Here is a 14,698-nt window from a genome sequence, read left to right as displayed (position 1 = left end):
GAGCTTTAAAATATTCCAGAAAAGTAATTGATTTTTATTTACAATTTGTATATCGACGGATGACTCAACCCGATGGATAATGGTCATCCGTCGAGATACAAATTTTGACTTAGCCAAAATTTCATCCAAGACTAAAAATCAACTAAATTTTTGGCTTCTTTTCAATTTGCAAGAATAATACAGATAAATTCAAGAGTAATTAAGCATACCTAATTCACTTACCAACCTAGAAAAGGTGGATTCATCCAGTGGCTTGGTAAAAATATCTGCAAGTTGCTTCTCACTTGGAACAAAATGTAACTCTACAGTACCATTCATTACATGTTCCCTTATGAAATGGTACTTGATGTCTATATGCTTTGTCCTTGAATGTTGCACTGGATTTTCAGTGATGACAATTGCACTTGTGTTGTCACAGAAAATAGGAATCCTTTCAACTTGCAACCCATAGTCTAGCAATTGATTTTTTATCCATAAAATCTGTGCACAGCAACTGCCAGCAGCAATATATTCAGCTTCAGCTGTGGAAGTAGAAACTGAATTTTGCTTTTTACTGAACCAGGACACAAGCTTGTCTCCTGAAAATTGACAGGTTCCTGTTGTGCTTTTTCTATCAATTCTGCAACCTGCATAATCTGCATCTGAATAACCAGTTAGATCAAAACCAGAATCTCTAGGATACCAAATGCCAAGGTTTGGTGTTCCTTTGAGATATCTGAAAATTCTTTTAATAGCTATCGAATGAGACTCTCTAGGATCAGCCTGAAATCTAGCACACAAACATGTAGCAAACATTATATCTGGCCTACTGGCTGTTAAGTACAGAAGTGAGCCAACCATGCCTCTATAACTTGAAATGTCCACAGACTTTTCAGTAGTGTTTAGTTCAAGCTTAGTTGCAGTGGCCATGGGAATTTTTGCAGATGTGCAATCCATTAGATCAAACTTCTTTAAAAGATCAAAAATATATTTAGTTTGACTAATGAATATTCCATCACTAACTTGCTTAACTTGTAAACCAAGATAGTAAGTTAGTTCTCCCATCATACTCATTTCATACTTGCTTTGCATCAGTTTGGCAAACTTTTTACAAAGTTTCTCATCTGTAGAGCCAAAAATAATATCATCTACATAAATTTGAACAAGTATGTTAGAGCCATTCATATTTCTGAAAAATAAAGTTTTATCTATAGTACCTCTTGTGAAGTTACTTTCCAAAAGGAACTTTGATAAAGTGTCATACCAGGCTCTAGGTGCTTGCTTCAGTCCATAAAGTGCTTTCAGTAGATAATAGACATACTCTAGGAAATTTGGATCTTCAAAGCCAGGAGGTTGACTTACATACACTTCTTCCTCCAAATCTCCATTCAGAAAGGCACTTTTGACATCCATTTGATAGACTTTGAAATTGGCATGGGCTGCATAGGCTAAGAAGATTCTGATGGCTTCAAGTCTTGCAACAGGAGCAAATGTTTCATCAAAATCTACCCCTTCTTGCTGACAATAGCCTTTAGCAACCAATCTTGCTTTGTTCCTTACTACTATGCCATTTTCATCCATCTTGTTTCTGAATACCCATTTGGTGTCTATTGGATTCTTTCCTTTAGGCTTGGGTACCAGCTTCCATACTTTATTCCTTTCAAATTGGTTTAGCTCCTCTTGCATAGCTAAAATCCAATCAGGATCTAATAAGGCTTCTTCTACCTTCTTTGGTTCTTCCTTAGACAGGAAGCTGCTGTATAGACATTCTTCTTGAGTTGCTCTCCTGGTTTGAACTCTGGAAGAAACATCACCAATAATCAGTTCAAAGGGGTGATCTTTTGTCCATTTTCTTGGTTGAGGTAGATTAGCCCTAGATGAAGAGACCTCAATGTTGTCTTGATGTGTGATTGAGTTTTGATTGCTAGAAACTCCCTCTGAGTTTGTGGATCTTTGATTTGAGATTGGGGTGCTTTCTATGGGTGATCTGCCTTGACTTCCTGCTCCTTTTGATTAACCCGACGGATGGTGAATTTTGAGTATCGACGGATGAGGCAGGTTGTCTTCCGACGGATAATACAGATTGCCTTCCAACGGATGAAGCATTATGTAACTCGACGGATGTTGAGTTTTGTGCTTCATTTGTAGTAGATTTGTCTGCATTATCCTTAGACCCTTTTTCTTGATCACTCTCATCATCACTTTCATCACTGACCATCTCAACATTGTCGAATTTGAGGCTCTCATGGTAATCTCCATCTTTTAGTCCTTCAATCTTTTTATCATCAAACACAACATGTATAGATTCAACAACAATGTTGGTTCTTAGATTGTAGACTCTATATGCTTTACCAACAGCATATCCAACAAAAATTCCTTCATCTGCTTTAGCATCAAACTTCCCATTTTGATCAGTTTGATTTCTCAGAATATAGCATTTACAGCCAAAGACATGAAGAAAGTTCAGAGTTGGCTTCTTGTTTTTGAACAATTGATAAGGTGTCTTGCATTTTGCTTGATTAATCAGAGAGATGTTCTGAGTGTAGCATGCAGTGTTGACAGCTTAAGCCCAGAAATATGTTGGTAATTTTGATTCTTCAAGCATTTTCCTTGCGGCTTCAATAAGAGATCTATTCTTTCTTTCCACTACTCCATTCTGTTGTGGAGTCCTTGCTGCTGAAAACTCATAAAAGATCCCATTTTCCTCACAGAATGCTCTCATGACATAGTTCTTGAACTCACTTCCATTGTCACTCCTGATTCTTCTAACTTTGAAATCAGGATGATTATTAACTTGCCTTATGTGATTGATGATGATTTCACTAGCTTCATCTTTGGACTTTAGGAAATAGGTCCAAGAGAACTTTGAGAAATCATCTACAATTACTAGGCAAAATCTTTTCTTTGAGATTGACAATACATTGACTGGTCCAAACAAATCCATGTGAAGCAGTTGCAGAGGTTCTTCAATTGCTGAATCAAGTTTCTTCCTGAAAGATGCTTTAATTTGCTTCCCTTTTTGGCAGGCATCACACAGTCCATCCTTTGTAAACTCCACCAGAGGAATGCCTCTAACCAGCTCTTTCTTTACCAGCTCATTCATGGTCTTGAAGTTCAAATGGGATAGCTTCTTGTGCCATAGCCAACTTTCATCTTGACTTGCTTTACTGAGAAGACAAGTTACAGATTCTGCTTTAGTTGAGTTGAAGTCAGCTAGATACACATTTCCTCTTCTCACACCAGTGAGAACCACTTTGTTGTTTTGATTATTAATCACAACACAGGTTTCTTTGTTGAAGGTTACTGAGTTTCCTTTATCACAAAGCTGGCTGATACTCAACAGATTGTGTTTGAGACCATCCACTAAGGCAACCTCTTCAATGATGAGATTGTCCTTTGAAATCAAGCCATATCCCACAGTATAACCTTTGCTGTCATCTCCAAAAGTGATACTTGGGTCAGCTCTCTCTTCAAACTCTGTGAGCAGGGTAGAATCACCAGTCATGTGTCTTGAACAACCACTATCCAAGTACCAAAGATTCCTTCTGTTTCCCTGCACACATCAAAATCAAATCAAGTTGATTTTGGTACCAAAGTTTCCTTGGGTCCTGCCTTGTTAGCTTTCTTCTTCTGTTTCTTAGGTCTTAACTCATTTGACTTAGGAATTTCAGATTCTTCCTTAGTCATTTGGGTTGGGCCTTTGAAACCACTAGATGCAACAGAATTATTATGCATGTTATGGCTAACAGGAAATGGCATGCTTGGTGCAAACATGTTATTCCAGTAAGGCATGCTAAATGGCATTTGAGGCATATTGTATGCAGCATAATATGGATTAGGTGCAAATGGCATGTTAGCAAACTGTGCATTCATGTTCTGTGTAGGCATAGCATTAACAGGCATAGGAGGCATGGCATTCATGTTAGAGAATTGAGGCTGAACAGACATGGGAGTAGGCATGGCAGATTTGCAATTATCAGACAAATGATTTACACTACCACATTTGACACAGATTTTTCTAGGAGCATATTTTTCAGGTGTGTAGTTATTATGTTTGTTAATCCCTACTTTACCATTCCTATTGTTTTTCCTTTTAGTCTCTGTTTTTACCTCTATCTTCTCAAGTCTGTCACTCAACTGTTTGACAGTCATGTGACCAACATTAGCCTTCTTCCCTTTCTTGGATTGACTTGACTCCCCTGAAACAAAGTTCTTGGAAACAGACCCATACTTTTCATCATTTAGCTTGGTTAATTTGGCTTTGCTAATGGGTTTGCTCACAGCCGACGGATTAGGATTTTTATCATTCGACGGATAACACATTTTGTTATCCGACGGATAGTCCTCATCATCCGTCGAGACATCTGTCAGCAATCCATCTACCAAAATAGGTTCTAGTTTCTCCTTATTCTTTTTCCAGGCTTCATCACAAAAGGACTCAATTCCTTGAACCTTGGTGATTTGAGCATGAACATCTCTGGATGTTTTTCATGCTTTAATCACCTCATGTTCACGATCAAGCTGCTTCTTTAAAATTTCTTCCTTTTTCAAGGACTCAGTTAATTCCTCCTTAGCAATTCTACACTCAATTTTTAGTTTCTCAAACTCAACAAACTGAGACTCAAGCACATTATTTCTCTCACTCAAAAACAAGTTGTTTTCTTTGATTTTAGCATTTTCTTTAGTGAGGGACTTAAGTGTAACACGCAAATGATACAATTCTGTAGACATGTCATTTATTGCATCATTACACTCAGCTTTAGATAAATGTGCAAGGTTTGTAGTAATTACCTGATTGCTTGAGGAACTTGTCTCTGTTTCATCAGATTTGGCCATAAGGGCTAGATTGACATAGCTGACATCCTCATCTTCATCCAAACCATCAGTTGCCCAGTCATTCTCTTGTGTAATAAAAGCCCTTTCCTTCTGTTTGAGTAGATCAAAGTATTTTTGCTTATAATCCACAGACTCAAATCTCTTCTTACTGGAATCTGACTTTCTACACTCATTTGCAAAATGCCCTGCCAAGCCACATTTGAAACACTTGAATTTTGACTTATCCACCATGTTTCTATTTGGCTTGGCAGCTCCAAAGTTCTTCTTGAACTTGAGCTTGGCAAATCTTCTTGAAAGGAATGCTAGGTGCTCATCAATGTCCTCCATGTCATCTTGACTCAAAGAATCTTCACTTTCTGCAGCTTCCATCTTCACTTCCTTCTCCTTTTCCAGTTCAGCCACTAGTGCAATGGATCCTCCTTTCTTCTTTCCACTCTCCATTCTTTCATCCTGCTCTATTTCAAGCTCATAGGTCTTCAGAATGCCATACAGTCTCTCCAAAGTAAACTCCTTATAATCTTGAGAGTTTCTCAATGAGACTGTCATTGGTTTCCATTCCTTTGGAAGAGATCTGAGAAATTTCAGATTGGAGTCTTTAGTCTGATAGACTCTTCCATGCAATTTAAGAGCATTTAGTAGCTTTTGGAATCTACTAAAAATGTCAGTGAGTGACTCACTTTCTTCATTGTGAAAATGCTCATATTGCGGAATCAGGAGCTGCATTTTATTTTCTCTTACTTGCTCAGTACCATCACAAATTATCTGTATTGTATCCCAAACTTCCTTGACAGTCTTGCAGTTGATGATGTTATCAAACATATCTGCATCAACACCATTGAACAGAATGTTCATGGCCTTTTTATCTTTCCTGACTTGTTCAAGATTAGGTTCAGACCATTCATGCCTTGGCTTTGGAATAGATGGTTCATTTCCTGTTGCAGCTCTCATTGGAACATGAGGGCCTCTTTCTATGCAGTTGATAAGTGGCATTTTATACCACTTAGAACGTCTTAAAATGGCTTAAATTGGTGTCTTGAAATCAAGTATTTTGTGTATTTGATGTGTTTTTCTAGTGTTTATGCATTTCAGGGTATTAGTTGCATTTCGGGGGAGGAATCATCAAGAATAAGCCTTGGCATGTGTTCACCAATGCGAGAGGAAAGGAACGGGCAGATTACGGCGAAGAAACGGAACAAACTTGGATTTTTTCCAGTAGAGGCCTGCGCGCCCGCGCAGCTATGCTGAGCGGCCGCGCAGGGTCGGGAATTTTGCTGAATTATTTTAGACTTCTACTTCTGTTTGGCTTCCAACTTCTATGTAATCTGAGTTTTATGGGACTATTATATATGTATATTTGAGACGTTTTCACAAGGGGATTAAGATTAAGAAGAAGAAGATTGTGTTTTATGCAAGAAGCGAAGGGGATACCAAGGAGAAGACCTAGAAGCACAGAACAACTCCGAAAAAGAAGATCTTGTTTTCAACTTGTGATTCTTTGAATTAGTTGTAACTTTTGATGCTCATTTTCGTTCTTATTGAACCTAGATCTCGTTTATTTGTACTTTGATTATTATTTAGTTTATTAAGACCTTGTTTATACCATGCTTTCATTGGAACCCATGGTGACGATGAGTTCGATTATGGGCTAATCGTTGTCATGGGGTTCTAGCGGATTTACTTATGGATTTCAATAATTAATTGTTTCGATATCTTGGTGTGTGGTGATTGTATGATATCCTAGTATTGGTTGTGCTTATTCGTCTTATGTGCGTAGCTAACATATAAGATAGCGTGTTAATCTCTATTGAAGCGACAGTGAATATAGAGGTTTAGAACTTGCCATGCTAGCATAGGTTCATGTATTGTATGCATGATTCGTAGGTAACTCTAACCGTTTTACTTGCCCTATGTAATCAAGATAGATAACTTGTTCTTAAACCGTTATGTTGTCAAATTCTATAGACATATAGGATCTCAATATAATTGGTGCCTATTCAGCTTCTATCTCTTTTGTGGATGTCTGGTAGAATGGTACTCGTGCAACGAAAGTTGGCGTTTATCAGTTTCGTGTTATCTGATTAGTGTCATCACCATCACATGCTAAGGTTAAAAACAAGAAGGCTATTGAACGAAGTATTTAATGAAGTTAGAATCCTATGTTTGTCATATATAGTAATTCAACCTCAATTCTCTTAGTTAATGTTATTTAGTATAATCTCTTAGTTTAATAAAAACCCAATTTGTTATTTGTCTTAGCATTGAGCGATAACCATACATTGTTGCATAGGTGCATAAATTGAACTTAACCTAAACCAGTCTCTGTGGGAACGAACTAGAAAATATTCTATACTACTTGCGAACGCGTATACTTGCGTGAATATTAGCGCGTGTTTTCGCCCTAACAAGTTTTTGGCGCCGCTGCCGGGGACTCGGTGTTAATTTTTAGTTTATGTGCTTGTCATCAGTGGTCGTTAAAGTTCACTGACTCGGATTCTTTTACTTTCACAGTTTATTTGTTTTTGTTTCAGGTACTCATTACAATGGGAGATCCAACAGCACAAACGAAAGCCTTGATGGATTTTTCTCAACCCAAGATCAATGACATTCAATCTAGTATTATCCGGCCAGCTATCACATCTAATACATTTGAGATCAAGCCCGGCATAATTCAATGGGTACAGACTTCAGTCCAGTTTGGGGGTTCTCCAACGGAAGATCCCAATACACACATTAGGGATTTCATTGAAATATGCGACACCTTCAAGTTCAACGGTGTTTCTGAAGATGCTGTGAAGCTGAGACTGTTCTCATTCTCTCTGAAGGATAAGGCTAAGAGCTGGCTACACTCTCTACCAGCTGGTTCGATTACTACTTGGGAAGATCTTGCTCAGAAGTTTCTTACTAAATTCTTCCCTATGGCGAAGACAGCTGCACTCAGGAATGCTATTACTCAATTTGCGCAGCAAACAGGAGAATCGCTAAGTGAAGCTTGGGAGCGCTACAAGGAGATGCTTAGGAAGTGTCCTCATCATGGAATTCCTGATTGGATGATCATCACTTGTTTTTACAATGGGTTGGGAGCACAGTCCAGACCCATGCTCGATGCAGCATCAGGCGGAGCATTATGGGCAAAGAGCTTTAAGGAAGCTTATGATCTAATTGAACTGATGGCTGCTAATGAATATCAGTATCCAACCCAGAGATATCCACAGGGCAAGGTAGCAGGAGTTCTTGAAGTGGATACAGCTACGGCTATCACTGCTCAACTAAAGGCGTTGTCTATGAAGATCGATTCTCTGGCTAACTATGGTGTTAAGCAGATAATTAGTGTTTGTGAGCTGTGTGCAGGTCCGCATGTGACAGAACAATGCGCTATATCTAGCGACTCAGCTCAGTTTGTGAGCAACTTTCAGAGATCGCAGCAACCAGTTCCAGACACTTATCATCCTGACAACTGGAATCATCCTAACTTCAGCTGGAGCAACAATCAGAATGCGATGCAACAGCCGTTCCAGCCGTTTGGAAATAAGCTGTTCAACTCTCTTGGTTTTCAGCAACAACTCCAACTTCAACAACAAACTCATGATGCAGGTCTATCTTCGAATGAAAAATCTGAATTAGAGGAGTTGAGGCTTATGTGCAAAAACCAGGCTCTTATATGCCAAAGCCAAGCTGTTTCTATCAAGACTCTGGAGAACCAAATAGGGCAAATTGCTAATGCCTTATTGAATCGACCACCAGGAACGCTTCCTAGTGATACAGAAGCCAATCCAAGAAAGAGGGAAGTTGAAGAACAGGTGAATGCCATCACCTTAAGGTCTGGAAAGGTCGCAAGCCCCCAAGCTCAGCAAGACGAAGAGCCAGAAAAATCTCAAGATTCAGAAAATGCAGTTGTGGCTGAAGAAGATGTGCAGAAGGAAGTAGAGGTGGAACTAAGGAAGACTACTGTGGAACACACTCCTCCTGAGGGTAATACAGGGGAGAAACAGATTTATCCTCCACCTCCTTTTCTTAAAAGGCTGCAGAAGAAAAAGCTGGATAAACAGTTTGAGAAGTTTCTGGAGGTGTTCAAGAAACTTCATATCAACATAACTTTCGCTGAAGCTCTTGAACAGATGCCTAGCTATGTGAGGTTTATGAAAGGTATTCTCTCTCGGAAAGTGAAGCTCGATGACTTAGAGACCGTTGCTCTAACGGAGGAATGCAGTGCTGTGCTGCAACAGAAGTTGCCTCCGAAGCTTAAAGATTTTGGAAGCTTCACTATTCCTTGCACCATCGGAAACTTGTCGTTCGACAAGTGTTTATGTGATTTAGGAGCTAGCATCAATCTGATGCCCTTATCTATCTTCAAGAAGCTTGGTCTGCCTGAGCCGAAATCAACATACATGTCATTGCAACTAGCTGACCGTTCCATCGCTTATCCACGAGGTATAGTGGAGGATGTCTTGGTCAAGGTGGATAAACTCTTCTTCCCTGCTGACTTTGTAATTCTTGATTTCGATGAAGATAAGAAGATTCCCATTATCTTGGGAAGACCATTCTTGGCTACAGGCCGAACTATGATCGATGTGCAAAAAGGAGAGCTTACGATGAAGGTTCACGATCAAAAGGTCACTTTTAATGTGTTCAAGGAAATAAAGTTACCCACAGCTAAAGAGGAGTGTTTTAAAGTAGAGCAACTGCAGGTTTTGAATGCACCTCCGTGGAAGAGGAAGTTGGATGTGCCATTCGATTCTCTTGGGTTAGCAGAGCTGAAAATTTCTCAGGAGCGTCTCGAGCCGTCTATTGAAGATGCTCCCACACTTGAACTCAACCCACTACCAGATCACTTGAGTTATTCATTCTTAGGTGCACCCCCTGACAAGGGGTTGGGATATATCTTTGATGATGTAGAGGGTAGCCGAACGGATCCTCCAGTTCCTATATAGGGTTCTTCTCATGTGCAGCAGGTAGTTGATAGGACTGGTGTTGGTGACGAGCAGTACAGGCGAGTAATTAGGCGTATGGAGGCCATGCACGACATTCACCGTCATTTTGCTGAAGATTTGACACATGCTTTCGGTACTATTTTCCGAGACACTAGTGGTGAGGTTGATTGGCCACCTGATCCTCCACCCGACGAGGGTGAATCTCCCGCTAATTAGGTATGCCTGAAATCCTTATTATTACCTTCAATGAGGACATTGAAAATTTTAAGTTTGGGGGTGATAATGTAAGGATTAATAGTGTGTGTCCATATAGATTCATATAGATTCATGTTGCATGTTTAGTTGTAGTTCATTCATATTTTTGTATGATTGTTCATTTAGGACATATTTGTTTGTTTTTATGTAATTTCATATAGTTGCATAATTTATGCCATATAGTTTTTTTTATGAATGTCATGTAGCTCATGCATTTACCATGATCCCTTTTACAATGATTTATCGACTGAATTGTGATATTGATGTGAGTGTAGTGATAGCATTAAAGTGATATTAAGTTGTGTAGGTTGATATGCATGCTAGAAACAATTGTAAGTCCACTAAGTCTTAGAGAATGCGAAAGGGCTAGATTGTGTTATGATTTGGTTGTTTTCAAGGTCAATCTACTTATTATGCTTAGAATTCGATTATAGGTTCTTAGTGATAAAGACATGAAAAAGAAAAATTTTGGAGAAAAAAATATGGAAGTTGTTGCTAGTTGTGGCTAGGCGTCAAATGGCTAGTAGCCGGCTCGCGTATGTTACGAGTAGTCTAGGGTTGAGCAAGATGGAGCGAAACGCACTTGCTCAGAAATTAAAAAAAAAAAAAAAAAATTGGCATAATTGATCAAGAGTGGGCTCTTTGGTATTCGAGTTATTAAGTTCTTAGGGGACTTTGTGCCTAGCGACCTAAGGCTTTTAGAGTCTGGGATCCGCTAACCTAACGCTCGTTACATGGATATCATTGTATAAGTCTTTTGTGGACCTCACTCATTGCACGGTCAAATAAGCATTTGAGTTGTAAATAAAAAGCACGATTCCGTAGTAAGCTCCAGAGTTCTTGTAGTGTTGTATATCACTTTGTGCCTGGAATTTTTATTCTTTGTATAATCATAGGATTGCCTTGAGGATAGTCTAGTCATAGTAATTGGTCTAGTTCCGAAGCATATCTGTTAAGCATTTGCACACACCACGTTTCTGGCTGTATGTCCGTTTGCATGAGTTTATTGATCTTTAGTTGTCTAACTGCATTCGTTGAGATGTGGCAATTCGGTTGATTAATTGTAGTAAGGGGGATCGCTGCATTTTCATATAGATTGCATTCATGCATATTTTTATTTGTTTTTGAGTCTGTGACGCTTGAGGGCAAGCATCGATTTAAGTTTGGGGGTGTGATAAGTGGCATTTTATACCACTTAGAACGTCTTAAAATGGCTTAAATTGGTGTCTTAAAATCAAGTATTTTGTGTATTTGATGCGTTTTTCTAGTGTTTATGCATTTCAGGGTATTAGTTGCATTTCGGGGGAGGAATCATCAAGAATAAGCCTTGGCATGTGTTCACCATTGCAAGAGGAAAGGAACGGGCAGATTACGGCGAAGAAACGGAGCAAACTTGGATTTTTTCCAGTAGAGGCCTGCGCGCCCGCGCAGCTATGCTGAGCGGCCGCGCAGTAACCTGCGCGCCCGTGCAGCTATGCTGAGCAGCCGCGCAGGGTCGGGAATTTTGCTGAATTATTTTAGACTTCTACTTCTGTTTGGCTTCCAACTTCTATGTAATCTGAGTTTTATGGGACTATTATATAAGTAGATTTGAGACGTTTTCACAAGGGGGATTAAGATTAAGAAGAAGAAGATTGTGTTTTACGCAAGAAGCGAAGGGGATACCAAGGAGAAGACCTAGAAGCACAGAACAACTCCGAAAAAGAAGATCTTGTTTTCAACTTGTGATTCTTTGAATTAGTTGTAACTTTTGATGCTCGTTTTCGTTCTTGTTGAACCTAGATCTCGTTTATTCGTACTTTGATTATTATTTAGTTTATTAAGACCTTGTTTATACCATGCTTTCATTGGAACCCATGGTGACGATGAGTTCGATTATGGGCTAATCGTTGTCATGGGGTTCTAGCGGATTTACTTATGGATTTCAATAATTAATTATTTCGATATCTTGGTGTGTGGTGATTGTATGATATCCTAGTATTGGTTGTGCTTATTCGTCTTATGTGCGTAGCTAACATATAAGATAGCGTGTTAATCTCTATTGAAGCGACAGCGAATATAGAGGTTTAGAACTTGCCATGCTAGCATAGGTTCATGTATTGTATGCATGATTCGTAGGTAACTCTAACCGTTTTACTTGCCCTATGTAATCAAGAAAGATAACTTGTTCTTAAACCGTTATGTTGTCAAATTCTATAGACATATAGGATCTCAATATAATTGGTGCCTATTCAGCTTCTATCTCTTTTGTGGATGTCTGGTAGAATGGTACTCGTGCAACGAAAGTTGGCGTTTATCAGTTTCGTGTTATCTGATTAGTGTCATCACCATCACATGCTAAGGTTAAAAACAAGAAGGCTATTGAACGAAGTATTTAATGAAGTTAGAATCTTATGTTTGTCATATATAGTAATTCAACCTCAATTCTCTTAGTTAATGTTATTTAGTATAATCTCTTAGTTTAATAAAAACCCAATTTGTTATTTGTCTTAGCATTGAGCGATAACCATACATTGTTGCATAGGTGCATAAATTGAACTTAACCTAAACCAGTCTCTGTGGGAACGAACTAGAAAATATTTTATACTACTTGCGAACGCGTATACTTGCGTGAATATTAGCGCGTGTTTTCGCCCTAACAGCAGTCCACATAGGCCTCATCTTGAGAAAGCATATGAAGATGCATCTTTACCTTCCAATGTTGGTAATTATCTTTATCAAGAAAAAGGAATCTTAAATCCAACATCTTTCTTGTTCATCTTGCTGTATTGTTTTGATCTTTAAACTCTTTGTAGATTAAGAGCCTGCTTTGATACCAATTGTTAGTCCCTTAACAATATAGCAAGAATTACAGAAGGGGGGTTGAATGGAATTCTTGAACTTTTTCTTGAAATAAAAATGTTCAACTCGATTATAGATTTATTTGTTTTGATTAGCACAATGCGGAATATAAACTTTAATGAATCAAAACAAGAGTAATTAAAAACAAGAGTCTTTAAAAACTTTCTGGTGGATTTAAATAATTCCACCAGAGATATATTTAATATATCGAGAGGACTTTGTGTGCAGAAATGCTCACAGCTGCTTATACAAAATAGAACTACTAAGAACACAGGAAATGCTAAAGATAGTGCTTATAAAGATTTCTCTGTGTTTGTTTCTTAGCTCTCTTAGTTGTTTTTCTATTTTCTACTCTCTTGGTTTATATATTACCAAGATTACAAAGTCAAAAGAACTGAATAAATATAAAATCTAACAGTCTTGATCTTTGCTGCTTTTCATCCTCTATTACCCAGTTAATGGGCTTCCACAGTGTGTTTGTATCCAACTCGACGGCTGTGTGTCAGCTTTCACTGTTCAACTGATGTTTGAATCTTGATATGATCATCCGTCGACTTTCAGATCATCCGTCGATGACTTACTTGATCATCCATCGACTGCTATTTTAAACATCCGTTGAAAGTCATTTGATCATCCGTCGAAGCTTTGTTAAGCATCCGTTGATAGCTATTTTGGCACTTGACTTCATTTCACTTATACAGAATTACAAGACATTGCTTATGTACAGTTAATCAACCTATTCTGCATATCTAGTTAAAGTCAACATGACTTATATACTACTACAGATTCTATACAAAGGTGCATACAACACTGTGCTTTAAACTTATTATTACATAAGCTACTCACTCGATGGATAATAAGTTACTCATCCGTCGGGACTAAAACGAGTTATCCGTCGGGACTACAATTCTTATCCGTCGAGTGCTACATTATTTCACTAAGTAAAATTAACTTAGATGTTTTGTTTAGGTAATCATCAAGGACACAACATATTCACAACAATACTTGTCTGATATTAGCTTACTACACTGCACTCGCTTCCAATCACAATCGTCTTACTCCTTAACTCTCTGTTTCCCTTTCCTACGTCTTGCCTCTTTTGCTCACATATCATAAGCATCTATCAATAATTTACTCATGGAATTCTATTCAACACATACTTCTATCTACCCTTCGTTTTACCCAAATCCGATTAACGGATTGAAAGTTATGCAATAATCAAGTAAACACCGAATATATAGACTGATAGTCAATTAACAAGTCATATATAGAACATAATACATCACGTGATCAATGATATATTATTTATAAAGAAGTCTCGGGTCATAAATAGGCTTTCTGGTATTTAAAATGATTTTTAAAACATTTTTCGGAATTAAAACGGGTCGTTGGATCAATTTCGGGTTAATAAACAGGGTTCGGTTGGCCAATTCTGGCTCCGAAATAATTTTAGAATAATTATCGAGCCTTGGAAATAATTTAGAATAATATTTTAAAGCTCGAAACTATTTTTCAGAATTTTTAAATCATTTTTAAATAATTAAATCTAATTAAATAATTAATTAAAATCAATTAATAATTAATTAAATTAATTAATCTATTAATTTTTGAATTAATTGACCAATTAATCAATTAGAAATTAACTGAAATTAATTAACTAATTAATTTAGATTTATTTGTGAATTAAAAATAATTTTCAGAATTAAAATAATAATTTTTAGAATTTTCAGAAATTAAAAACGAATTTTTATAATAAAAATAAATAAGAAATATGATTTTTAAACATTTTTAAAACAGAAATCCAATTTTTGCAAAGTCTGGAAACTACAGGGACCAAACTCCATCGTTTTCAAAACTAT

General features: G+C 37.7%; 1 non-coding gene across 1 annotated transcript; it reads right to left on the bottom strand.

Moving 5' to 3' along the window:
• Positions 1 to 7,745: 7,745 nt before the first annotated feature.
• Positions 7,746 to 7,852, bottom strand: LOC141669910 (small nucleolar RNA R71). Its single transcript, XR_012554157.1, has one exon. It is a non-coding gene; the product is annotated as a small nucleolar RNA R71 (small nucleolar RNA).
• Between the last annotated feature and the right edge of the window lie 6,846 nt (positions 7,853 to 14,698).

Source organism: Apium graveolens, chromosome 6 (genome assembly GCF_009905375.1).
Source record: "Apium graveolens cultivar Ventura chromosome 6, ASM990537v1, whole genome shotgun sequence".
NCBI lineage: Eukaryota > Viridiplantae > Streptophyta > Magnoliopsida > Apiales > Apiaceae > Apium > Apium graveolens.
Note: the sequence above shows the minus strand (reverse complement) of the source record. Positions and strands in the feature narration are given on the sequence as shown.